The 27811-nt window shown below is 44.6% G+C and overlaps 1 protein-coding gene and 1 long non-coding RNA gene across 3 annotated transcripts in view; both read right to left on the minus strand.

The window, feature by feature from the left end:
- SHISA9 (shisa family member 9) overlaps positions 1-27811 on the minus strand; it is a 339509-nt gene that overhangs the window by 150222 nt on the left and 161476 nt on the right. The window lies entirely within an intron of this gene.
- Positions 18371-27811, minus strand: part of LOC126944551 (uncharacterized) — a 57864-nt gene continuing 48423 nt past the window's right edge. The window contains exon 3 of the long non-coding RNA XR_007722100.1: positions 18371-18514. This is a non-coding gene — a long non-coding RNA (uncharacterized LOC126944551). The remainder of the gene's footprint in view (positions 18515-27811) is intronic.

Below are 27811 nucleotides of genomic sequence, written 5' to 3' on the forward strand. Positions count from 1 at the left end.
CTCTCACCATTCCTATTCAACATAGTGCTGGAAGCTCTGGCCAGGGCAATCAGGCAAGAGAAAGAAATAAAGGGTATTCAATTAAGAAATGAGGAAGTCAAATTGTCCTTGTTTGCAGATGACATGAAGTATATTTAGAAAACCCCATCGTCTCAGCCCAAAATCTCCTTAAGCTGATAAGCAACTTCAGCAAAGTCTCAGGATACAAAATCACTGTGCAAAAAGCACAAGCATTCCTAAAAAACCATTAACAGACAGAGAACCAAATCATGAGTGACCTCCCATTCACAATTGCTACAAAGATAATAAAATACCTAGGAATCCAACTTACAAGGGATGCGAAGGACCTCTTTAAGGAGAACTACAAACCACTGCTCAATGAAATAAAAGAAGGCAAAAACGAATGGAAGAATATTCCAAGCTCATGGATAGGAAGAATCAATATCATGAAAATGGCCATACTGCCCAGAGTAATTTATAGATTCAATGCCATCCCCATCAAGCTACCAATGACTCTCTTCACAGAACTGGAAAAAACTACTTTAAAGTTCATATGGAACCAAAAAAGAGCCCTGCATTGCCAAGACAATCCTAAGCCAAAAGAACAAAACTGGAGGCATCATGTTACCTGACTTCAAACTATACTACAAGGCTACAGTAACCAAAACAGCATAGTACTGGTACCAAAACAGAGACATAGACCAATGGAACAGAACAGAGGCCTCAGAAACAATGCCACACATCTATAACCATCTGATCTTTGACAAACCTGACAAAAACAAGAAATGGGGACAGGATTCCCTATTTAATAAATGGTGCTGGGAAAACTGGCTAGCCATATGTAGAAAGCTGAAACTGGATCCCTTCCTTACACCTTACACAAAAATTAATTCAAGATGGATTAAAGACTTAATGTTAGACCTAAAACCATAAAAACCCTAGAAGAAAATCTAGGCAATACCATTCAGGACATAGGCATGGGCAAGGGCTTCATGACTAAAACACCAAAAGCCATGGCAACAAAAGCCAAAATAGACAAATAGGATCTAATTAAACTAAAGAGCTTATGCACCACAAAGGAAACTACCATCAGAGTGAACAGACAACCTACAGAATGGGAGAAAATTTTTGCAATCTACTCATCTGACAAAGGGCTAATATCCAGAATCTACAAAGAACTCAAACAAATTTACAAGAAATAAACAACCCCATCAAAATGTAGGCAAAGGATATGAACAGACACTAATCAAAAGAAGATCTATGCAGCCAAGAGACACATGAAAAAATGCTCATAATCACTGGTCATCAGAGAAATGCAAATCAAAACCACAATGAGATACCATCTTACACCAGTTAGAATGGCGATCATTAAAAAGTCAGGAAACAACAGATGCTGAAGAGGATGTGGAGAAATAGGAATGCTTTCACACTGTTGGTGGGAGTGTAAATTGGTTCAACCATTGTGGAAGACAGTGTGGCGATTCCTCAAGGATCTAGAACCACAATTACTATTTGACCAGCAATCCTATTACTGGGTGTATACCCAAAGGATTATAAATCATACTACTATAACGACACACGCACATGTATGTTTATTTGCTATTATTCACAATAGCAAAGACTTGGAACCAACCCAAATATCCATCAATGATAGACTGGATTAAGAAAATGTGGCAAATATACACCAAGGAATACTATGCAGCCAAAAAAAAAGGATGAGTTCATGTCCTTTGCAGGGATATGATTGAAGCTGGAAACCATCATTCTCAGCAAACTATCACAAGGACAGAAAACCAAACACCGCATATTCTCACTCATAAGTGGGAACTGAACAATGAGATCACTTGGACACAGGGCAGAGAACATCACATACAACGGCATGTCGGGGGGTGGCGGGCTGGGGAAGGAATAGCATTAGGAGAAATACCTAATGTAAATGATAAGGTGATGGGTGCAGCAAACCAACATGACACATGTATACCTATGTATCAAACCTGCACATTGTGCACACATGCCCTAGAACTTAAAGTATAATAATAATTTAAAAAGATGAAATAAATTTTTTTTAAAAATTAAAAATAAAAAATAGAAGTCTGGTTCTTAAAAAAACAAAATCTTCCTTATAAGGCATTAGAATATTTCTCTCTCCCACTTACATCCATTGGTGGTTGTTTTCCTCAGAAGGCAAGGCATGCCTTGACATGTTCTTTTTCTCAATTCTGAAATACAAAGTATCCTAAATTTTCTTCTAATCCATTTCCCTGTCTCCATTTTCACTAGTACCATTTTGGCCCAAGACACCACAATCATCTCTCACCTATACAACTGAAGCATCTTTCTTATCTACTCCGGACTTCTTCCAATCCATTCTCAAGTCTTCATTTTTTGCATCCTGGTCTATCTTTCCCAATTTCCTCAGGTCTATCTTTCAATTTACTACCTCTTTCTGAAGCTATATCTAATTTGTTGTTTAACTCTGAAATTGACTATTTAATTTCAATGACAATATATATATATATATTTTTTTTTTTTTTTTTTTTTTTTTTTTTGAGATGGAGTCTTGCTCTGTCGCCAGGCTGGAGTGCAGTGGCACAATCTTGGCTTACTGCAACCTGACTCCTGGGTTCAAGCAATTCTTCTGCCTCAGCCTCCCAAGCCATGGGGACTACAGGCACATGTCACTTTGCCCAGCTAATTGTTGTGTTTTTAGTAGAGATAGGGTTTCATCATGTTGGCCAGGATGGTCTCAATCTCTTGACCTCATGATCTGCCCGCCTTGGCCTCCCAAAGCGCTGGGATTACAGGCATGAGCCACCGTTACCAGGCAGTGACAATATTCTTGATTTCTATAAATTTTAGTTAGCTTTAAAAACAATCTTCCTTTTTTTTTTAAACAATACTCTGTTTTCATTATGGCCTCCCATTCTTTTTCAAAAAATTCTCTTTGATCATTTTAAACAAACTTATTTTATTGTTTCTTCCATTTGGTTCCTTTGTTTCAAGTTCTTGAGATACTAGTACTTATTGTGTGTGCTAACTTTCCTTCACGTGAGATGCCTAATTACCTGGCTTATAATTTTTTACTATTATTAGAACCTTCAACAGAGGTTCCTTTATTTTGTAAAAGTCCTCTGAGTCAAGGGATATAGAAATAAGACTACAAAGGTAGCTTGTTCACTAGCTGTTTTTTTAGCCCTAGATTAGTTCACACCTTAATTTCTCACGTTAGAATTTCTATACTCAGGCGGTGCACCTACACATAATGTAGACTTGACCTTTTACTTTTTCACCAGAGATTTTCTTCTCTCAGCCTTGAACCCTGGGCAGGCAACAACCTTCCCTATAGCTTCTTTGGATATGTCAACAGAGTTTTTCTAGCTCTTCATAAAACAAGCAAAGTCCTAGCCTTATTATAGGAATGTCAGTTGCAGCTCTACACTTCACACTGGCTCTAGGCCATGTTACCTGTCTCTTGATGAGACATCAGCTTTTATCAACACAAACCTTTATGTTTTAGAACCTCTATCTATGCTGGAGCTCTTCTTTTTTTGTCTAATCCTTTAAACAAAATCCTATTAGCTCTTCCTTAATAATTCTTTCTTTCTTTCTTTTGGAGTATAGATATCGACAAAGACATAGATATATAGATATAGAGAAATAGTCTCAACTAGGTCTAAGTGTTTTGAAGAAAAAGAGGGCCATGCCAATTGAGTCAGCAATGTTGCCAGTTGAGTCCACCATATTGGTAAGGATATTTCTTCCCAATCCACCACAATAAGAATGATACTTCTACAACCACAAGTCTTGTCCTATTACCTGCCCCACAAACACACACATTTGGGACACCTTCCTGTTTACCTTCACTTTATGTCTTCCCTTTTATTAAAGAACTGAATCTCCATCCTCATCTCCAATCAAACCCATTCTCACCGTGCCCTCCAGCCACCCTGGCCTTTCTCAAATAAACTGGCCTCGAACAAAACCTTCCCACCTTGGAAATCATGCATAAGCTGTTCCCTCTGCCTGGAATGTTCTTCCAGCCCCTCCCTCAACCCCTTTTTCTCATTAAGTTCTCTTCATTCTTTATATCTCCATTTGTTGTTTAAGCTACACTGTCTATGGTCTATGGTCTAAGCCTAAGAGAAAAGCTTTCTGGCCCCAAATGAGGTCAGGTCCCTCAGTCGTATGTTCACACAACATCCCGAACCTCTTCATAGCACGTACCATTGTTGTCATTTAAATCCCATAAAGGGTAGTTTAGTTAATTGTTGCCTTTCCCACTGGACTGTAACTCCAGAAGGAGGAACCTGTCTGGAGTGCACAGTGCTATATCCCCACCGCATAGTACAATAAATATTTGTCAAGTAAATGCAAGATTTCTGGCTCCAGTCTTTTCCGTCATTCTCACTCTGAGGCACCTGAGCTCACTGCATTTTCCCACAAGCCTCTCCTGAAGCAAGAATACTGTTGTCTGGAAGGTTTATTCACTGCCTGATCAAGATTTGCTTCTAAGCAGCAGGGGGGGTCATTGAGTTCATGGGAACATATTTCCACAAAGCAACAGCCGCTCCCTTCATTGCCTGTTTTCAAAAAGAAGCAGCAGAATGAGATTTATGGGGTTCAAAGGTGAATATGATCGTGCAGGCTTGGTCTTGGGTCTGCCCGACTCTCTCTGTGAACTTGGGATTGCTTGGTCTTTTCTGGCCCTTGGGTTCCTTGTTTTTAAAATAAAGGGCCCGGGCAGATAATTTATAAGAAACCTTTTTTTTTTTTTTTTTTTTTTTTTTTTTTAGAAAACTATGATAATATGAATAACCTCACTGCAACAGGCAAGAAACTTGCATCCTCATTTCTTCTCTAATGCCTGCTAGCAGTCTGACCTTGGGCAAGTTCCCGACTTCAGTTCTCCTGTCTATAAACTAGAGTTAATCCCCAATCCTGCCTCCTTCCCACTTTGAAACCAGATTGTATCCATCATGATGTGGTGGATACCATTGGTGCCCTGCCCAGATTCTTTTCACAGCAGGTGTCCCCATCCCCCAGAGGCTGTGAATGATGATTGCTAATGGCTCACAGCCACCTTCTTCTATGGAAAATTGGCTGTAGCTGAATGAGAGCTACCTTGCCAATAAGGTTTCTTTCCCCACCCCTTGAAGCAGCCCATAGACAAGGCAGCCCATAGTGAATGACAAACACAAGCAGCCCACAGTCAATGGCTAACAAACAGCCCATAGTCAATGACTAACATGAAAACACGGAAGGCCAGACCCTCGCCTCAAAGCGGAACCAGCTCTGAGATGCAACTGATGCTCAGGGCTTCGCATGGAATCAGGCTGAAGAACAGCTGACCTAGCTGGTCTCCTTCCCCTGCTATATCCTAGCTGAGTTCCTTGCCCTGCACAATCTTGCTTTCCTCACCAGCCTTCTCTGGAAAGTGTCCCTCTATAAATCACTTGCACAAGAACCCCCATCTCAGACTCTGCTTCTAAGGAATCCAACCTAAGATGCAAAGTGAAGCCCTCTTGCTTTGCATACATCATCTCATGGAATGCCTACAACTATTCGCAGAATGACGCACTTCTATGATCACTGTATAGAGATTAGGCATGAGACCATGAGAAGTTGAGCACCTTGTTCAAGCCTGAATCTTAAAATGTCTGCATCCTGTTGGAGTAGCCATCCAGCCCCATGGAGTAGCCACAAACTGCCAGGAGAGACAGAGAAGGAGAAATAGCGTCTGTTTCTCTTCAAGTTCTTCTTTCGCTAGTCCTCTGGTGACCCCACTGTTGGCTGCCCCTCCCCTCTATCCACCAGCACTGGGGAAGCACAGGCTTACTTGGCACATCAGTTCCCAGCCGAGCCGGGTGCACAAACACACATGGCTGAGGTTGCTAATGGAGCAGAACTCCAGGCAAAGCTGGTGGAGAGAGCCAGTGGAAAAGTTGGCCCAAACCCCGCTTTCTACATCAAGAGGCAATGAAGGAGGTGATGGACTCTCTTAAGAAAGAAACGGGGCCGGGCGCGGTGGCTCAAGCCTGTAATCCCAGCACTTTGGGAGGCCGAGACGGGTGGATCACAAGGTCAGGAAATCGAGACCATCCTGGCTAACACGGTGAAACCCCGTCTCTACTAAAAAATACAAAAAACTAGCCGGGCGATGTGGCGGACGCCTGTAGTCCCAACTCCTCGGGAGGCTGAGGCAGGAGAATGGTGTGAACCCGGGAGACGGAGCTTGCAGTGAGCTGAGATCCGGCCACTGCACTCCAGCCTGGGCGACAGAGCGAGACTGCGTCTCAAAAAAAAAAAAAAAAAAAGAAAGAAAGAAAGAAACGGTTTTCTCTACAATATGCACCTTGGTCACCTCTGGACATGATCAATTTTCCATCTTTTCCTTATTCCTATTTTATTTAAGGAGTGGCTCTTACGCAACAGACTTCAGCCCCCCACCCACACATGCACATATTACCATTACAAAGAGTACTTTCATTGCCTTTCCAGTATCCATTCTCCCCATTCCTTTCAATCATAACCTGCTTCTCATTTGGGGAACTTACCTGTACACCAATCTCAGCCATATGGTTTAGGCCGGGCTGATCTTCCCCTTGGTTCTAAGGATTGACTTTCCTGGCATCTCCCAGACACTGATCCCATTCCAGCCAATGAGAGAGACAGAAAGAGAGAACCCCAGGACATGAGAAAGAGGTACCTGCAGAGACACTCTCTCTTTTGTGAATGGAATGTGCTGAAGATGGAAATTCTGCAGCTGCTGCTGCTGTTTTCAGACCAGAAGAAAAAAGCATAGAGCTACAATGACCCACCAAGAGGTGCCCAAGGAAGGAATGAAAAGGCAAAGGGAGAGGAACTCAGGTCTTTAAACTGCTAGATCAAGCCCCACCTGAACTGGGCATCGTGTCTTGATTTTCCTGTTGCTTTGGTCAATAAGTTGCATAAATTATTTAAGCCAGAGTGGTTTGTATTTTCTTTCTGTATACAATGCAAAAAGTCTTGCATGATATGTCTCTATTTTGCGTTCTCAAGGGAATTAAACACTTCTGGTTAATACCTCACACTGTTTCAAAGAATTCACACCCTGTAAGCTTCACTGTCCTTCTATTTCCCCTTTGGGGGGTTCTGTTGTTGTAGTAGTCATTGCTGTTGCCTTAGCAGTTACTCAGTGAGTTGGCGGTATCACCCAAGTAAGGTGAAATATTGAAAAGATATTTAATGCAGCTCATGTCTCCACTTACATTCCCAATTCTGAATCTAGATGAGGGGCAGTAAATTGTGCCACACCACCACCATCACCACCACCACACACACACCACACACACACAAACACACAAAATCTAGTTGATCAGTAGAAACATCAGTAGAAACCTTTTTTTTTTTTTTGAAACAGAGTCTCACTCTGTCACCCAGGTTGGAGCGCAGTGGCGTAATCTTGGCTCACTGCAACCTCCGCCTCCCGGGTTCAAGCAATTCTCTGCCTTAGCCCCTGAGTAGCTGGGATTACAGGCGCCCACCACCACACTCAGCTAATAGAAACCCTGTAAAATGCTGTGTTGAGAAATATCCTGAGATCCATTCCCGCCAAGGAGGAGACAAGCACTCTGATTATCTGGTGATATATACCATAGATGTGGAATCACGGGTGGAGGAGGAGGGAATGCATACATTGGTCACCTCGGATCAAAAAAATAAAACATAGCTTGAAGACTTGCCATAATGTCAACTTCCCTTGCAGCCAGCAAGTCTTTCCTCATGTTCTACCTAAATAATTTATAATGCAATTTCAGCCCAGCTTTCCTTGGCCTATTCACAGCAGCCATGAGGACTGGCTTGTCAGCCTCACCTGACCCTTTTACATCCATGGTAAAGAGTGCTACAAAGTTGTCTTTGCCATCTCATCATCTTCACACGCTAACTGATCCCTTCCCTAGCTTTGGGTCTCAATCTAGAGTAGGCACCTCCTCTCCATGCAAAATGACTGCAAAGCCCACATCACAAAGAATGCCTACCTTTTGGAAAGCACATTTTCTGTCCATCCCTAGGTACAGCAAAAACTCTCTAAGTTAAATAAAATGAGACTAAGAATGGTTTTGAAAACCCTGATTCTCCATAATTTAGTGTTATGATCTGAATGTCTGTGTATCTCTCCCAATTCATATGTTGAAGCTAATTCCCAATGTGATGGCATTTGGAGGTGGTGCTTTGGGGAGGTAATTAGGTAATGAAGGTGAAGCCCTCATGAGTGAGATTATAAGGAGAGACATGAGAGAGATTACCTCTCTCGGCCATGTGAGGATACAGTGACAAAGCCACCATCTACAAACCAGGAAGCTAGTCCCCACCAGATACCGTATCTGCAGGCACCTTGGCCTTGGACGTCCCAGTCTCCAGAACTGTGAGAAATAAATATTTGTTGTTTAAGCCACTCCATCTATGTCTGTGGTGACTAACACACATAGTGACAACCTTCTTCCACAGCATGGCTATTTTATATCTCCAGTGACAGTCAGTAGCCAGCAAAAGTTGGACATTAATAAATCACTGCAAAGCATTATTAGCTGGGAATTCTGGTAAATGATAACTAAAGAAAAGGAGTTCCCACACCTACAAACACACCATCTCCTTAGTCCTCTCATTCCTGCTCTTCTTTTAGGAAATTTGCTCTCCTCCAATGTCTGTGGTCTTCGTAAAGCTAGAAATCATCAAGCCTCATTTTCCCTTACCCATGAAGGGGCAACATAGGATCCACACTAGACCAAGGGGACACTTCTTAGGACTTGACAATTTAAATAAAACTAGGCTAAGATAAAAATTGCAGCTTACCAAGTGGTGGTGTTTTACAAGATGGTCCAATAATCCTGCTTTCTAGATGCCTAAAATTTCCCTGGTTTCTGGATCCCCGACCTTCCCTTCTCAAAGGCATTCAATATATTCTCATTTCATTTATGCTAGGAAAGGTTGGTTTCTGCTGCTTGCATCGACAAACACTAATGTGTAGTGTTAACACCCCAAGAAGGTGTTCCCTGGATTTTTTAAACCATAATTATATGTTTAAAAAAACAACCATTTCACACTTTTGCTGGCATTACATAAGAGTTTTGTCCCAGAAATCAATGGCAAAAATTCTCCATGTATAAACTGAACAATGTCATGACAATAGAATTTTTGTCAAGGAACCCGAGTAATCTGAAATTGCTTTTGTGATGTTGATCTAATGTCTCATTAAAATTAGGCAAATCAAGGGGAATGCAAATGCCATCAAACTAAGAGCATTGTCTGGAGAAAATGGATCTTCCAGGAGAAATGCATTGTTTATAGGGTGTTATGATTGGCACAAGCAGCCTCCTCTTGTTAAAGCACTTTTTTGGGGCGAGGGGAAATGAGTGTAATTTGCTAATTACACAGTCCAAATCACTTAACAGTATAATGGGTTTCATGTTGTCATTTTTAATGGCCTACCTTTTTCTCTGTGCTTATTTCATCATTCTAGAACGCTAACAACAAAAACAATCATATATAGTAAAAGCTTACAATATGTGAGACACTGTACTAAGAACTTTACCTGCATTACCTGAATCCTTCCTCATAAGAACACAGGAGGTAGATTCTATCATCATGCATGTTTTCCCAGATGAGAAAATAGAAGCTTGGTGAGAAGTAATTCCAAGTGTGCAAAGCTTGTGGTACACAGGTGGACTCTAGATCCTGTAACCCTAACTACATATCATGGTATTGATTGTGTTTTCTATGTGCCAAGGGCTGTGCTCGGCATTTCACATAGGTTCCATGCCATGTTTCACACTCACCACAATTATCTGAGGAAAGTTCTATTAGCCACGTTTTAAAGAGGAGGGAATCAAAGCTCAGCGGGATTAAGTAACTCACACAGGGTCACTTAGCAAGATTCAAACCCAGGCTGTCTGGCTACTGCATAGTCCCAGCTCTTATCCACTCTGTTATGCTTCTTCTAGAGAAGATCAGACATGCCCTCCCCTTTCACTCTCCTGGTTAATTTTTAAAGTACTTTTGAAGACTGTGAGCACCCCCACTGCCCTGCAGTGTCTTCACCATCATGTTGCTGCAGAATTAAACGAGTAGACATGGACTCCATTAAACACTTAGAATAGAGCCTGGCACACAGTAAATGTATATTAGCCCTCCTTATCCGAGGGTTCAACCAACTTAGAACCACAAATAGTTGAGAAGGGGCCAGATGTGGTAGCTCACACCTATAATCCCAGTACTTTGGGAGACCAAGGTGGGCGGGTCACATGAGGCCAGGAGTTGGAGACCAGCTTGGCCAACATGGCAAAACCCCATCTCCACTGAAAATACAAAAATTAGCCAGGCATGGTGGTGCATGCCTGTAATCTCAGCTACTTGAGTGGCTGAGGCAGGAGAATCTCTTAAACCCCGGAGGCGGAGGTTGCAGTGAGCCAAGATCACCCCACTACACTCCAGTCTCGGTGACAGAATGAGATCCTGCCTTAAAAAAAATAATAAAAAATAAAAAATAAAAAAGTTGAGAAAGATAAAAAAAACAATAAAAATAATACAAATAAACAATACAGTGCAGCAACTATTTACACAGCATTTACATTGTATTAGTCATTATAAGTAACCTAGAGATGATTTTAAGTATTCAGGAGAAAGTCCGTAGGCTATATGCAAATCGTATGCCATTTTATATGAGGTACTTGAGCATCTGCAGATTTTGATATCCTTGGAGGGTCCTGGAACCAAGCCCCTGCAGATACTAAGAGGCAACTGTATACACATTTGCTATTTTTCTTTCTTATCATTATTGCTACTCAAGAGAATCAAACACCTTCCAAACATCTTATAAGTACCTGTTTTAATTCCAACTGTGTGTTTATTATTATCACTATGGTTTTAGTCAATAAAGTCTGTCTCCTGGGATTTCGATTGCTTGAGCTTCTGTTTGTCCTCCTTGCCTTCTTTTTACTTGTGTTTGCCACATTTTTTAATCATCGTAGGATAACTTGCTGTATGTCCTTATAGGCAATCAAAACAAAGAAACGTGTATATGGTTGTTCTTTTGCGTAAATCGGACTTTCTGCCCCCAATTAATCCAAATTGACTAAGGCTGGCTGTAATTAGAAGTGGCAGCTGTTGCACTCCAACTTCCTCTCAGGGCCTCCTTCTGAGCCTTTTTTTAGAAAAAGAGAAGAATTGGATGAGGGTCTGAGCCAGTTATGCTCACCTGAGAGTCACATGCCAACTCCTGATTTTTCTCCAACACTTGACTTTGATGCAGGCAAGGTTGGGCGGGCTACTACTCCTCACCTGGGCAGGGAAAATGTACTAGAGGCTTTTGGGTGCTTCCCCATCCCCCAGTTTCCTAAGAACTGCTCCCTAAACATGGAAAGGGACCTCAGGGGTCATTTTTATACGAAAAAGCCCCACTTCGTGGCCATTTCTGATTGGGCCAGAGAGCATCACCTGATACAAGGAGCACCAATCAGATCCCTTCTCCTGGAAATTTGAAATTAAATGTGCAAAACCTTCATAGGTCTGGGTTTGTGCTTGAATATGAGGACACGTCAATGTGGGGGCGTTGAGCTTGCCATGCTGATGGGGTCATCTTTTACCGTACGGATAAAGTAGAGAACACTGGTCTGGACATAGAGAGGAATTCAGAAGGTTAAAAAAAAGAAGAAGAAGAAGTGAAAAATAGAAACAGAGGAGACAGAGATCAAGCCAACTGCTACGCAAATCTGAGATCAGACGCCGTTCAGTCCAGGGTGAAAGGCGGAATAATGACCTTAGTCCTGGGCCTGCTGCTGCATTAGCTGGACTGTACTTTTGCCCTTGGCATCTGTGAGGTATCCCTGGCTCTTTCCAATCAGCAAGTGCTTTTGCTCTCTCCAGCCTCTGTGGATTTTTGCTTCATGCCTCAAAACCAGTTGTAAGCCAGGCAAAGTGTCATTGACACTACGAGCTAAGGTCATGTTATTTTAATTTGTGGAAATGACACTCAGAGTGATTTAGTCATTAATTCAACAAATATTTACTGAGGGCCTACTACGTACAGGGACCGTGACAAGTAGGGATACGGTCTCAAACACACTACAAACAGCTGTTCATCTGTAGAGGTGACAACCAAGTAGGTTCCCGGAAAAGAATGGAGAGAAAATAAGGAAATCGATTACTGCAAGAGACTATTGCCGATGGATGCCACATAATGAAGCTTCAGGGAGCTCACCCAGCTTCCTGCATGCCTTGGAACTGTTGGAGGAGAGAAAATGGGGAAATAGGAAAAGGGCTAGAAGAGTGTCTGCAAAACTTAGCTTTACTTTGATTTCACTACTTACTAGCTATATGAACTTCTGACAAGTCAGCCAAATTCTATGTTGTTCCATACCTCTAAAATGGCAGAAGGTTGTGTGTGTGCAAGACAGAGGGTGGGGGAAAGGAGGGAGCGGGGGGAAGTGGGCTAACTAGAAAGTGCATAGGTAAAGAAGAATGTCATATATAACCTCATACCCTGGTGCCTCAAAGCTGCTCAGATTTAGAATGTTTGAGGAGGGAGAGTAGCATCTTAGAAAAAACAATCTGTTTCTCAGCTGGGTGCAGTGGCTCACGCCTGTAATCCCAGCATTTTGGGAGGCTGAGTTAGGCAGATCGCCTGAGGTCAGGAGTTCGAGACCAGCCTGGCCAACATGATAAAACCCCGTCTCTACTAAAAATACAAAAATTAGCCAGGTGTGATGGCGTGTGCCTGTAATCCCAGCTACTTGGGAGGTTGAGGCAGAAGACTTGCTTGAACCCGGGAGGCAGAGGTTGCAGTGAGCCAAGATCGCGCCACTGCACTCCAGCTTAGGTGACAGAGCGAGACTGCATCTCATAAATATATATATATATATATATATATATATATATATATATATATATTTCTCAATGGGGGTTGATTTTGCTCCTTAGGGGACATCGACAATGTATGGAGACACTTTTGGTAGTCACAGCCGAGCTGGGGTGTGCTACTAGCATCTGATGAATAGAAGCCAAGGATGCTGCCCAACACCCTAGAACGCACAGGGCAATCCTCCACAACAAAGAATCATCTGGCCCCGAACGGAATGTCAACAGTACAGAGGTAAGAAACACTGAGTTAGACACATCCTGCTTCTGTCTTACCAGCTGTGTGATCTTTATCAGGCTACTTTTTCTGCTGGCCTGTTTCATCTTCTCTAAAATGTGAATCAATACTACCTTCAGAACAGACATTTTACGAAGCTTAACTAAGATAATATGCGAAGCACCTTGCGTAGAGGAGATGAACAATGCCACCAGTAGAAACTATGAATGGAATGGGCCGCTCCTGCTCAGCAAGTCCAGAAAGCCTTAGGTTGAGTTTTCAGCACGAGAAGGATCCCGTGGGGAGCCCACGACCTTAGCTGACTGTTCCTCCCAGCCTGCTGCGTCTTCCCGTCTTCCTGTCTCTTGCAGGCAAGGAGGTACACCAGGACAACTTGGACTCAAAAGACCCTCCCACGGGTTCAAGGCATGATGACGTGCTCAGGATCCCTTGGCTTCAGGGTCCAGGGAGCCACGCAAGCTCCTCCTGCCAGCCAGCCTCTCTGTCTCTGGAGGGACTGCCACCAGGTGCTAGAGATCAGAACATGGTGAATAATGGAAACTTCCCAAGTGTCTAATTATGCAGCATGTTGACTTCATTATGCTGTCCAAGCAGATGATTAGGAAATTCCCATGTCCCTGCTCTGCTCCCACGGTGGTCCTGCCTCCCACATGCGAGGTGGGTAGCTGAGCCTCATGCCTGTGGGCTCTACTAGTCTCACATCTAGGCCCCAACACTTTATACAGTGTGCTGGGAACACTTACAGTAGCGGGCAGATATAGAGTCCTAACTGGGTACAATCATCTCTACCATAAACTGGTTCACTTTGTTCTCCTGCCAACTGCAAAGAAGCAGAGAAAATGAGCAATAAAAATAATAGTAATGGCCAGGCATGGTAGCTTATGCCTGTAATCCCAGAACTTTGGGAGGCCCAGATGGGCGGCTCACCTGAGGTCAGGAGTTTGAGACCAGCCTGGCCAACTTTGCAAAACCCCGTCTCTACTAAAATTACAAAAATTAGCCAGGCATGGTGGCATGTGCCTGTAACCCCAGCTGCTTGGGAGGCTGAGGCAGGAGAATCTATCGAACTTGGGAGGTAGAAGTTGTAGTGAGCCAAGATCCTGCCATTGTACTCCAGCCTGGGTGACAAGAGCTAAACTCCATCTCAAAAAAAAAAGAAAGAAAAGAAAAAAATAATAGTAATGATGATAACAATAAAAAGAGCAGTACTCCCACAGGTGTAGGAAACTGGCTAAAAAATATATCTCATTTGGCTTCGTATAGCCAGACTGACAGAGAAACAAAAGGTATTTACTCACCATATAATACTCCTCAAGGCTAAATGCTCTCAATTTTTAGTATGCGTAGAAACCACCATTAAAAGCTTATTAAAAAATGTTCATCCTTGGGCTGATTCTGATTAGGTGGGCAAGAAATGGGGCCTATATGTATATTTAAATCTGCACTCTTGGAGAGGCACTGCTCTGAGCCTTTGGTTCTCAAACTTTATTGTGAATCAGAACCACCTGGAGGGCTTTGTATTGGTTTTCTGTGGCTACCATAACAAATCTCTACAAACTGTGTGGTTTAAAATGGCAGAAATGGCTGGGCGTGGTGTCTCACGCCTGTAATCTCAGCACCTTGGGAGGCGGAGGAGGGGGTGGATCACCTGAGGTCAGGAGTTCGAGGCCATCCTGGCCAACATGGCAAAACCCCATCTCTACCAAAAGTACAAAAATTAGCCGGGCATGGTGGCAGGCGCCTGTAATCCCAGCTACTCGGGAGGCTGAGGCAGGAGAATCACTTGAACCAGGGAGGTAGAGGTTGCAGTGAGCCAAGATTGCGCCACTGTACTCCAGCCTGGGCAACAGAACGAGACTCTGCCTCAACAACAACAAAAAACAGTATAAATTTATTCTCATGGTTCTGGAGGCCAGAAGTCTGAAACCAAGGAGTCCACAGACTTGGTGGCTTCTGGAGGTGCTGCAGGAGAACCTGTCCCACGCCTTGTTCCTGCTTTCTAAACGTTACCAGCTATCTTTGGTGTTCCTTTGCTTATAGCCGCCTTGTTCCCATTCACACGGCCTTCTCTGTGAATCCTCTCCCCTTTGCTTCTCTTAGAAGGACACTTGTCTTTGGTTTGAGGACTCATCCTCATCCAGGATAACTTCCTCTCATAATCTTTACCTTAATAACATCTTCAGAGACCTCTTTATCCAAATAAGGTCACAGCCACAGGTTCCAGATGGACATATCTTTTTACCACCATTTGACTTCGCACTGCAGATTGCTGGGCCCCGCATCCAGCATTTCTGACTCACTAGGTCTGAGCTGGGGTCTGAGAATTTGCATTTCTAACAAATTCCCAGGTGATGCTGCTGCTGCTGATGATGCTAGCCCAGGGACCCCACATGGAGGATCGATGCCCTTTGCAAATATTCCACATCCGAGTGACTTTGTGTTCTGGTATTTAGCGAGTGTCAGATGTCTACATTGAACAGAACTGTGAAAGATGGCAAAGACTCTTTGCTCCCACTTTTCATCCTTGACCACCTGATAAGTTTCCTACCATGACTCCCCAGGTACCTCAATTAATCCTCAAGAAGTGATAAGTCCTGTGAAAGGGAAGGGAAGGGAAGGGAATGGGAGGGGAGGGGAGGGGAGGGGAGGGGAGGGGGAGGGGGGGGGAGGGGAGGGGAGGGGGAGGGGAGGGGAGGGGAGGGGAGGGGGAGGGGGAGGGGGAGGGGGGGGAAGGGGGGGGAGGGGGGGGGAGGGGGGAGGGGGGAGGGGGGAGGGGGAGGGGAGGGGGAGGGGGGGGGGGGGGGGGGGGAGGGGAGGGGGGAGGGGGGGGGGGGGGGGAGGGGGGGGGGGGGGGGGGGGGGGGGGGGGGGGGGGGGGGAGGGGGGAGGGGGGGGAGGGGAGGGGGGGGGGGGGGGGGAGGGGGGGGGAGGGGGGAGGGGGGGGGGGGGGGGGGGGGGGGGGGGGGGGGGAGGGGGGGGGGGGGGGGGGGGGAGGGGGGGGGGGGGGGAGGGGGGAGGGGGGGGGAGGGGGGAGGGGAGGGGGGGAGGGGAGGGGGGAGGGGAGGGGGGAGGGGAGGGGGGAGGGGAGGGGGGAGGGGAGGGGGGAGGGGGGAGCGTAGGGGAAGGGAGGGGAAGGGAGAAAACAAAGAAAAGAAAGAAAGAAGAAAGGAAGGAAGAGAGAGAGGAGAGAGTTAGGCTTAGCCACAGCTGGCTGTGCATTTTGCTACCTGTGTGAGCTTGGAAGAACCATTTCATCCCTCAGAGCCTCAGTTTCTTTCTCTATAAAATGGGAATAAGGGACAAGCATTGTAGCTCACGCCTGTAATCCCAGCACTCTGAAAGGCCAAGACAGGAGGATCACTCAAGCTCAGGAGTTCAAGACCAGCCTGGGCAACATAGCAAGACCCTGTCTCAAAAAATAAAATAAGGCCAGGGATGGCGGCTCACGCCTGTAATCCCAGCACTTTGGCAGGCTGAGGCAGGTGGATCACTTGAGGCCAGGAATTCGAGATCAGCCTGGCCAACATGGCAAAACCCCATCTCTACTACAGGTACAAAAATTAGCTGGGTGTGGTGGCAAGCACCTGTAATCCCAGCTATTTGGGAGGCTGGGGCAGGAGAATCCCTTGAACCCAGGAGGTGGAGGTTGCAGTGAGCTGAGATCGCACCACAGCACTCCAGCCTGGGTGACAGAGCGAGACTCTGTCTTTTAAAAAAAAAAAAAAAAAAAAAAAAAGTAAAATAAAATAAAATGGAAATAAGACTTGTGGCTGACTTGATCATAGGTCTTGAAAGGATTGAATGAGATGATACATGCAAGAGTAGCAGCTGCTAGAACTAAAAATCACAGCAACCCAGCAATTCTGCTAAGTGACCCAGATGGGATGTGTGATGGGCACATGACAGCAGGAAGGGCTCTAGCTGGAATTTCGCCATGAGATAACTGAAAGGTAGCATGTCCTGCCCCACCACGTCCTCCCCTGGCCCTGCAAAGCCCTGAATTCCTCCCCACTCCTCCACCACCAAGCTACTGCCCCACCGGCCATGTCTCCAGAACCCATGATAGTAGTAATCACACCAGATGTTTCCAAACTCCACTGTGGTTCCTGAGGACAGGCTTCATTAGCTTTGATCTGGCAGGTTTACCTGCATTGGGTACTGGCTTTATTTCCAGCCACCCCTTCTCAACCTCACTGAAGTGGCTTTGACACTTTGAGGACACTGGTGAGATGGCTTGGGCCAGCCAACGTCCCACTAGGAGACTGACGGGCACTGGAGCCTTCCAAAGTGACTGAGCTGGAACCAGGGGCAGGGAATCATTTAATCCCCGGCCACTGCAGAGAAGCAGAATTCTCTCATTCACATCCCTGCAACGTCAACAGTGAGCAACAGTGAGCAGGCCCTAGACAATTTGGGAAGAGTGGGTGTCAGAAAGCCTGAGGTTAGGCCAGCCGCGGTGGGTCACTCCTGTAATTCCAGCACTTTGGGAGTCTGAAGCAGGCAGGTTACTTAAGCTCAGGAGTTGGGAACAGGCCTGGGCAACATGGTGAAACCCTTTCTCTCCATAAAAATACAAAAAAAAAAAAAAAAAAAAAAAAGGGCATGGTGGTGGATGCCTGTAGTCCCAGCTACTAGGGAGGCCGAAGTGGAAGGATGGCTTAAGTCTGGGAGGTGGAGGTTGCAGTGAGCTGAGATTGTGCCACTGCACTCCAGCCCAGGTGACAGAGAGAGACTCCGTCAAAAAGATGGGAAGGAGGGAGGAAAGGAAGGATGGGGGGAGGGAGGGAGGGGGGGAGGGAGGGAAGGAAGTATAGGGAGGGAGGGAGGGAGGGAAGAAAGGAAGGAACAAAGGAGGGGAGGGAGGGGAAAGGAAGGAAAAGGAAAGGAATGGAAAGGCCAGGGTTAAAATTGAGGCTGGAACACTAGCTCACCGTATAACCTCTAGAAATTTCTCAATGTTCTGAGCCTCAGCTACTTCATCTGTAAAATGGAAATAGGAGGAGGAATTGTTGGAAGGATTCCATCAAATCATCCATGTTTAAGCCTCATCAGAGAGCCTGCCAACCATACAGAAAGTGCTCAAAACCACCCTGCTAGCTGATTCTTATCCCTAGTATGGGAAAACCAGAGGGATAAAATCACAGATTCATAAGACCAGGTTGGTTATACATATGACCCTGCCACTCCTTTTTAAAAAATTGTAAAATAAACATAACATAAAATTTGCCATCTTGACCATTTTTAAGGGTACGGTTCTGTGTCATTAAATACATTCACATTGTTGTGCAACCATCACATCATCCATCTCTAGAACACCTTGTCGTTCTTGAAAGATGAGTAAGCAGGTGGAACATGTTAGTTCCTGAGGACTTCAGAGCTCCATGAACTGAAAGGTTACTCAAGAGAGAGAAGAAGCAGGCAGGTCAAGGATAAGCGTGGAGGTAAGCAAGAGAACATTAAGGAGCTATCTAATCTATCCTCGTGGTCCCACATCTTCCCTCTCTCCACCGGGCTCCTCAGGGAAGGCGGCTGTGAGGACTTCTTAATGCTACAACACACCAGGGTTCGAATCCCAACTCTGCACTTAGCCACTGTGTGACCTCAGCCATGCTATTTATTATCTCTCAGTCTCCCTCTCCTAATCTGTAAAATCGGGAGAAAAATAACACCAACTGCATAGGTTTGCTAATGAGCGAATGCATATAAAGAGCTTAGCAAACAGTGACTGACATATAGGTGTTAGCTATGATTGCCCTGGTGCCCCGCCCCCACTTCCCAGCCTCTGCCTTTTTGGAAATTTGTTCCGGGGTGGCCTAGTTCTGCAACTCTGAATCCTCATTAGGACAGGAATTCCTCTCCAGGCTGAGAAGCCCTAGCAGCCACGGCACAGCCAGGTTTCTTTGTATCCCGGAGAATGTCCCTCCCCCAAAGGGGAATGAGGACAAGAATCACCCAAAAAATCTGCCCGCCAACCCAGAGTCAGGTCCCAGCCTGGCCAATCGCATGAGCTCGCCCTGCGGTAGTTTCCTAGGCAACCAGTACTCCTGTGCCAACACAGAGACTGGGTGCTGGGCATACAGAAGGAGGAGAGAGAGGGAGAGGGAGAGAGAGACAGAGATGGAGGCAGAGTCCAGGGGACAGAGCAACACGAGGGGCACGGAGAGAAAAAACGGAGAAGGATGGGAGGAGGGAGAAGAGGCGGAATTCCACGTCGTCTTTGGCAGTTTCCACAGACACATGCATGCACACACACGTACTTTAAAGGGTTGATGTTTTTAAAGGAAAAACAGCTAAAACCACAATACATAAAATGGAAGCCCCCGAATTTCCGAGTGACACCCTTTCTCTTAGTCCACGTGAGCTGCTATGACAAAACACCAGAGCTGGGTGGCTTATAACAGAAATTGATTTCCCACTGTTCTGCAGGCTGGGAAGACCAAGATTAAGGTGCTGGCAGATGAAGTGTCTGATGAGGACTCATTCCTCATAGACAGCTCTCTTCTCACTGTGTTCTCACAGGGCAGAAGGGCTGAGGGATCTCTCTGGGGCCTGTTTCATAAGGGCACAGATCCCATCCATGAGAGCAGAGCCCTCATAACCTAATCACTTCCCAAAGGCTCCACATCCTCATCTGTACACACTGAGGATTAGGTTTCAAGATATAAATGTGAGGGGACACAAATAGACCATAGCACCCTCACTGGTATGGGTATACACACACACACACATACACCACACACATTTACATTTATGTACACAGACACACATTGCATGTACACACACACATACACACATCACATGTACACACATGTACACTTGCACACATATATACATACACCCATACACATGCACACACATATACACATACACACATTGCGTGTACATGTATACACATACACATGCATATATTGTGTGTATGCACACATATATACATACACACATACACATGCATACATTGCAGGTACACACATATACACACACGTGCACATATTGCATGTACATACATACACACATATATACATACACACATACACACACATTGCATGTACACACATGTACACACATGTATACACATACATATACACATTGTATGTACACACATGAATACACATACATTCATATGTACACATACATTGCATGTACACACATCTATATACACATGAATATGCATACATACACACACATATTGCATGTATACACATGCACATACACACATTGCATGTACATACACATATATACATATACACAGGCATGTTGCACGTACAGACATGTGTACACATACACACATATACACATTGCATGTACACACATGTATACACATACACGTTGCATGTACACACATGAATACACATACACACACATTGCATGTACACACATATATACACATACATGCATATGTACACATACACACATTGCATGTACACATATGCCCACACATATTGCAGGCGTGCACACATACATACATGAATGCACACACCTGCAACTCACATTTATACACACACACACATCTCATACTGCGATGGTAAAACATCGCAGGTTGCAGGCAATGCTAGGCTTCTTAATGGCCCAGCCACAGTACTGGTTGAGATTCAGAAAGCCTGTGAAAGCCATGGCTCAGAATCACATTTGTTTATGGAGCTGCTAGGATGGAATACAAGAAAAGTCTAGACTGACAATCCATCCGGTCTCCATCTAAACTCCAGGCCACTCCTAACCTAGACTAACTGCTGTGCAGAGTTCAGTGATGTAAGAGGAGTATTCCCAATGTCCCCTAGTGAAAGGACAGTGAGAAAAAGTGTACAACAGGTGTCTGTGTGGGTGTTCACACACCGCTTTATGAACCCTTTTATTTTCAGGTCCACAAATCCATAGAAAAGTAGTTAAAAAAAACTGTTTGCATTGTCTGATTGCAGCCACACAAGAATGACTGCTGTTGTCTCATTTTATGGGTGGAGAAACTGAGGCCTGGGCAGGTAAAGAGTCCTGTTCAACGGCCCACATCACAATGGAGAAACTGAGGCACGGGAAGGTAAGAGTGTTGTCTAAGGACACCCACAACATGGATGGGGAAACCAAGGCACAGGAAGGTTGTCTTAGGGCCCAGAACTCTCATTTATGAACCCACAATTCCAGCCCAGGGAACCTGATCTCAGAGCATATGTGGTCAACCACTCAGCTATTTGGCCCTCCCACAATTATGGCCCCATTCCAGCCAGCCTGAAACTGTGCGTTGGAGAAGGCAGACAATTAAAAAGGTGACATCAGTGTAGCATGGTGAGCATTAATGCTGGTGTCAGAGGGTTTCAGGAAGTGACATCTCAAGTGAGATCTGAAGGTTGAGGAAGAATCAGTGGGAGGACAGGATGGGGTGAAGGCAACAGCGTGGGGGCTGCCAAGCAGAATCTAAATGGTGCGAAGGCCTACTGCAAAGCTGGGCTGGAGTGAGGCTGCGGCAGGCGCAGCAGGTGCAGGTGGACTGGGGACGTGAGCAAAGGCCAGCTAAGACAGGGCCTGAGCTGGAACACTGAGTTACGCTCTCCCCTGAAGTCAATGCCAAAGCATTGAAATTTTCCTTTTTTGAAAAAGGGTCTCATGCTGTCACCCAGGCTGGTTTGCAGTAGTGCAATCATGGCTCACTGCAGCCTCGACCTGCTGGGCTTGGGTGGAATTTCTAGGAGAGAAATTACATGATCAGATTTGCCACATAGAACACATTGGCCTTGGCCAAGAGAACAGATAGAAGGAAGCAAGTCCAGCAGGGGAGACACAGAATCCTACCTGATTCTAACCAAAATGGCATATGAGGAAACCAAGGCACAGAGAGGAGAGACAGTTTGCCCAACATCACTCATCTAGAAAGTGAAGGAGTCACACGTGAACTTGAGTTCATCCAATACCAGAGCCCAGCTCCTTGGCACCTACATAAGCCCCTTCCCATCTAGGTTCCTTCTAGGCTCATCAATCTCTTGGCCAACAAGGATCTGTAAGAGATTCCACTGTGTCCATTTCTCCTGCATCAGGACCAGATCCCACACCCAGTACTGAGCAAAGAAAATAAGTGTAAGCTAAGTCAGGCATAGCACTCTGTCTCTTTAAGGTGTTATCTACTTCAAAGTTTAATTATCCATATAGTGTTTCTACCTGTGTCCCTGAAAGCTTCCCCAGACACTAGCTCCCACTGTTCCTTCCTATTTGAACATCCGCCCTAAGACCTAAAGCATTTAAAGCTCTAGGGGATCCTGATGATACTCCAGTCGAATACAGTAGAAATACTTTCCCCAAAACCAGTGTTCAGACCTAAAAGCAGACATTTAGAACAAACCTTCTAGAGACTCAGTGTGGGAGGATCCTGGATTCCAGTGCAACCATGCCACCTATTTGCTCAGGGACCTTTGACAAGACTAGGGAATATAAAATATATCTGCAAAATGTAACTGACATTACATATAGAGGGCCCTGTTCTTGGTTCACAGGACTGACAATTGTTATAACACATATTTACTACATGCCTACTGTGTGCCAGGCATGGTACCAGGTACTTCACATTCATTACATATTTAATTCTCAAAACATCCCTATGAGGCAGGCATGGTTAACCATTCCCATGATTAATATTCCCATTCCCATTTAATATTCCCAAGATAAAGAATGTGAGGTTTATAGAAGTTAGGTGACCTTCCCGCATTAACCCCGTTATTAATCGATTCATTCAATACATATATTCATTGAATGCCTATCACGTACTGGGCACTCCAGATACTGGAGTTACTCCTTTGAACATCAGCAACAACAAAAACAAAAAGATGGGTTTTATGAAATTTATATTCTATAGAGAAGAGACAGAAAATGAATAAACATATCAAATATAAATAAACATGGTAATGGTGATAAGTGCCACAGAGGTAAAAGAAAAAATAAAAGATGCTATTGTATCAGTCAGAATCCATTAGGTTATGCTGCAGTAACAAATAGCCCCTAAGTCCCTAGAGCTGGTCCGTTTCTGATTCACACTACATGTCAAGTGCAGATAAGGAAAGAGATATTTCCACTGTAGTCACCCAGGGACCCAGGCTGAGAGAGGTGCCATCTCCATGTACCTTCCATCTCAGTGTTATCACCATAGCAAGAGGAAAAGGATGTGGAGAATCAGACACTGGCTCTGAAAGTTTGTACCTCCCTCAGTGAGGGATGGAGAAAAAATGTAGGGGGCTTCTCTGAGTACAGTGGTCTGGAAAGACCCTTTGGGGCGTAAACTGAAGGTCTTGGGTTTGAACCCTAGTCTTTCACAAGCTTGCACTTTCTACTGGGCCAGGTGACTAGGATAAATTATTAATGACTCTGGCACAAAAGACAGTTCATACACCATGCGTACACAAGACTAAGACTTGCAAATTGAGCTGTGGAAGTCAGCCCTTTGTCAAGGTCTAGCTCAGAGTGATGAAAGACCTGCAGAGTCATCCTGACAAGCAGAGATTCTAGGATCACCAGACAACAGTCTTTGCTTCTGCCTTTCTTGGAAAATTCAAAGGACTTACGCCTTGGTTTGGAAACTTTTATTTTCCTTTCTCTGTTCTTTTCTACAGAAGAGCTGCCGTGTGGGAAACGTGGCAAGCCTTCGAACCCTTTCTTAGCAACAGAATTTTTTTAATTAGGAAAAGAACATTAAAAGCAGAAAAGAAATCTCACCCAAGAGCTAGAAACACGGGCAAAAGCCCACCTGATGGTGCCTGAAGTTACCATTTTTCATATCAAGTGCTAAATATAAGTGTGTTCTTTTCATGTGAACAGAGGTAGTTTCAGTTTGTCGTGCCCTGAACATGGCTTTGACCTTGAATTCTGTTTTCTTCTCTCTAAAACTTTCACTGGTTCATGGTTTATAAATACACCTAATCCCAAACCCAACTTTGAGGTGGTATCCAGGCTGGGATGCACCTCACAGAGGGGTGAGGAGATGGGTTTGAAAGAAAAAGAGAAAGAGACAGAAATGAGAGAGAACAGGGGAGAGAGAAAGAGTCAGTGATAAGGAAGAAGGTCAGTGGCAATAACGTGAGATCATTGCCAAGGATGCAAAACAAGGGGAGAAGAAGGTGAACGTGAAGGAGTGACATACAAGGCAGACAACCGATATCCTTGTTAGGTGAGGACCATGGTCTGGGAGACCTACGGGAGATAAAGGCAAGTTACCTTAAGCTAAGGCCAGACTGATCACATTGTCAAACGGTTACTTCCCACCATCCTCCCAAGAGGTGGGGTCTCTGATCCCATGTCACAGATAAAGACACAAAGCTTGAAGGAGGAATGTAGTTTGTGGTCCATCAGGTCTCAGCTTGAATGTCACACCTCAGTGAGGGTGCCCCTCCCCAAAGCACCCTCTTCCAGTGTCTCACCCTCTCCGTTGGTTCTGTTTGGTTTGCAATCCACTCTAGTGAGAGTTATCTTTCTCATCTATTTGTTCTCTTCTTTCTTTTCTTTTCTTTTTTTTTTTTTTTTTTTTTTTGCTTTTCAACCTTTTATTTCATTGTTTAAAAAATGATAAAGGTAATACATGTTCATTGTAGAAAAAAATCTGAAAACAGAAAAAGTTTTCTTTTAATATTTTTAGGAGTGTCTCTTTTGTTTTCTGGGTAGATTTGTAATGCAAACTTCTGTTATTGGCTACTAGTGGTATTGAACTGGAATGTGTGTGCACATTTGTGCATACACATATAATGATACTTATGTCATTCAAAATTCTTATGCACATTTTGCTTGATTTTGATATGCTCAAGGAATGGTGTGTTTAAAATTCTTGTATTATTATTATTTTTTTCTTTTCATCTTTTATTTTAGGCTCAAGGAGAACATGTGCAGATTTGTCAACAGCATACCACCCTGAACGTGCCTGATCTCATTTGTTCTATTCTTTCTTGTTTACCTCTACGATAGGAAGATAAGCTCCCTAAGTAAGGTCACCTGTCTCTGTGAATTTGCTGCTGTTATCTCCAGCATCTATAGAAGTACCTAGCACATAGTAGGTGCTCAATAAGTATTTGTTGACTGAATAAATGAATGACTGTGGCCTGGCATTAAACCTATTCAAATCTTGGCTCTCAGTGCAAAAGTTGAATCAAAATATACTCTGGAGGCTGAGACAAGAGGATCACTTGAGCCCAGGAGTTCAAGTCCAGCCTGGGCAACATAGTGAAACCCCATCTCAAAAAAAAAAACCTCAAAATACAGGGAATTAAACATGGAAGCAATGATGTGGGTCCAAACACAGAGAGACAACAGAAGAGCCATGGGCCTCTGGTGCCAACACAAAGCCTGCCTAGGCCAGGAAGCTTTAAAATTATCTCCTGGGTAGGGCAGAGCCAAGGGCTGGCGTGGGAGTCGGAAGTCAGAGACAAGAGCCTGGTCTGGCTGTCAGAATGGGTTAGGGCTATGCAAAGAGTGGGCTCTGGACAAACCCTTGCTTTTTCCTCGTCCAAAAAGGCTGAGGGCCATATAGGGTCATACTCTCCATATCGTCTCCTGGTTGACACATTTCCACCTGGTTCTGCTTCATGGTACCAACATCTGTGTCTCTGTTATAGTGTTCGCAGCATACACACTCTTACTTGGATACCGTCACTGACTCTTGCTGGAAAGTGGTGAGCTGTCAGTGCAATTGCGCAATAAATAAAAATATCCTGCTTTCCTGATGTAAAGAAAGAAGAGGATGCTGAAGGACCCAGTACTTAGAAGAACATTCTGCATCATTATTTCATTGATGCCCCACAAGAACACATGGAGGTAGAAGTTAGTGTCATTTCCACTTTACAAGATGAGGAAACTGAGATTCAAAGATAATAATGGGATGGCGAACATGCTTTGAGCACTTTGTGAATGCCAGACACTAGCCTAACTATAGGACATGGATTTTGTTTTTTTTCCATTTAAGGTCCCAACCAACTTTAAGATTGTGCTTTCATTAAACATGCTTTACAGATAAAGAAACTGAGGGCCAGGTGCAGTGGCTCATGCCTGTAATCCCAGCACTTTGGGAGGCCGAGGCGGGCAGATCACGAGGTCAGGAAATCAAGACCATTCTGGCTAACACAGTGAAACTCCGTCTCTACTAAAAATACAAAAATTTGGCAGGGTGTGGTGGCACAATCCTGTAGTCCCAGCTACTCGGGAGGCTGAGGCAGGAGAATCGCTTGATCCTGGGAGGCTGAGGTTGCAGTGAGCCAAGATCGCATCACTGCACTCCAGCCTGGGTGACAGAGTGAGACTCCGTCTCAAAAAAAAAAAAAAAGAAACTCAGATAGGGTCACTCAGCTATTGAGAGATGGGTCCAAAAGCACGCCCAGGCAAGTGCATCTAGCCTCAACACTGTGGTCTCTCCACTGGAAGCCAGGATCAGGGTACCAGGGTGAGGCTGGTGAGCCACTTTCCTTGGGTGCACAACTTATAGGGGCACCAAGAAACTCCATCATTGGAACCAACAGTATTCAAATGCAATAGCTTTAAAAATCAAAAGTAGTTCTAAAAATCCATGTTGAACAAGGTATCAAAATTTTAAATAAAGTCAAAATCAGTAACTGTACTATGTCATGCCAAATTAGAGTCAGGGGCAAAAGGAAAAAATCAGTAATACTCCCCTTGCTGTACTCCAGGAAATTCCTCTGAGTAATCTAATCTCAGGGGCTCAAAACGGCCGTGATAACTTACGCCCTCAGATAATCAAAACCCCACTGCTCTCTGCAGCACGTTAGGAAACTTTCTGCAAGGGAAGCCTCAGTAAAATCTACTGAGCTACTCAAGACCCAGAAGGATCCCTGTTTCTCAGTTGTGGCAGGAGAGACACAGAGAGGTTAAGCAATCTGCTACAGGTCACACAGCAACATCCGCTCTACCTAGATGCAGTCCTTGATCTACTCCGCAGAAAATGCAGGTACAAAACAGACCATCATCTTTGTCCATAGGATTTATCTGAACACCTCTGCTGTCTTCCCAGTGTGCATAGAGTCAGCTGATCACAATAACCAGGGTTACCAGATTTGGCAAAGAGAGATACAGGACTCCCAGTTAAATGTGCATTTCAGATAAACAATGGATTTTTTTTTTTTTTTAGCATAAATCCCCTGCAAGATTTGAGGCATACCTCCACTAAAATGCCACCCGTTGTTTATCCGAGATTCAAATTTATCTGGGGGTCCTGTATTTTATTTGGCAGCCCAATCTGCAACAGACTTGGGTTAATAAAAATAATCAGAGCTGGAACTTGACTGGGCACTTCCCCTTCCTTACTTGCTGCCTGCCTCACTCAAGTCCAGCCCCACTGGCCTGCTCTCCTTTCCTCTGGCACATTGAGCTCCCTCCAACTTAAGGGACTTGTGCAGGCTCTTCTGTCTGCCTAGAAAGCTCCTCCCCACACCATTCAATGGCTCTATCTTTTTTAGCCTTTGAGTCTTGGCTTATATGCTGCCTCCTCGGAGAGGCCCAAACCATCATTTTGTATCCCGTTTCTTTCATTCTGTCAGCCTTTTGTTTGTTTCTTTTACAGCAGAAATCACAATTTGCAATGACTTTATTATGTCGCTGGTTAATGGGTTGGGGTTGCTTCCCTGTAATGAATTGCAAAGCTCCAGAGGGTAGGAGCTATACCTGTTTGGTCCATCTGTATCTCCAGCACCCAGCACAGTACCCTGCATATACTAGG

This window comes from Macaca thibetana, chromosome 20 (assembly GCF_024542745.1).
Source record: "Macaca thibetana thibetana isolate TM-01 chromosome 20, ASM2454274v1, whole genome shotgun sequence".
Lineage (NCBI taxonomy): Eukaryota > Metazoa > Chordata > Mammalia > Primates > Cercopithecidae > Macaca > Macaca thibetana.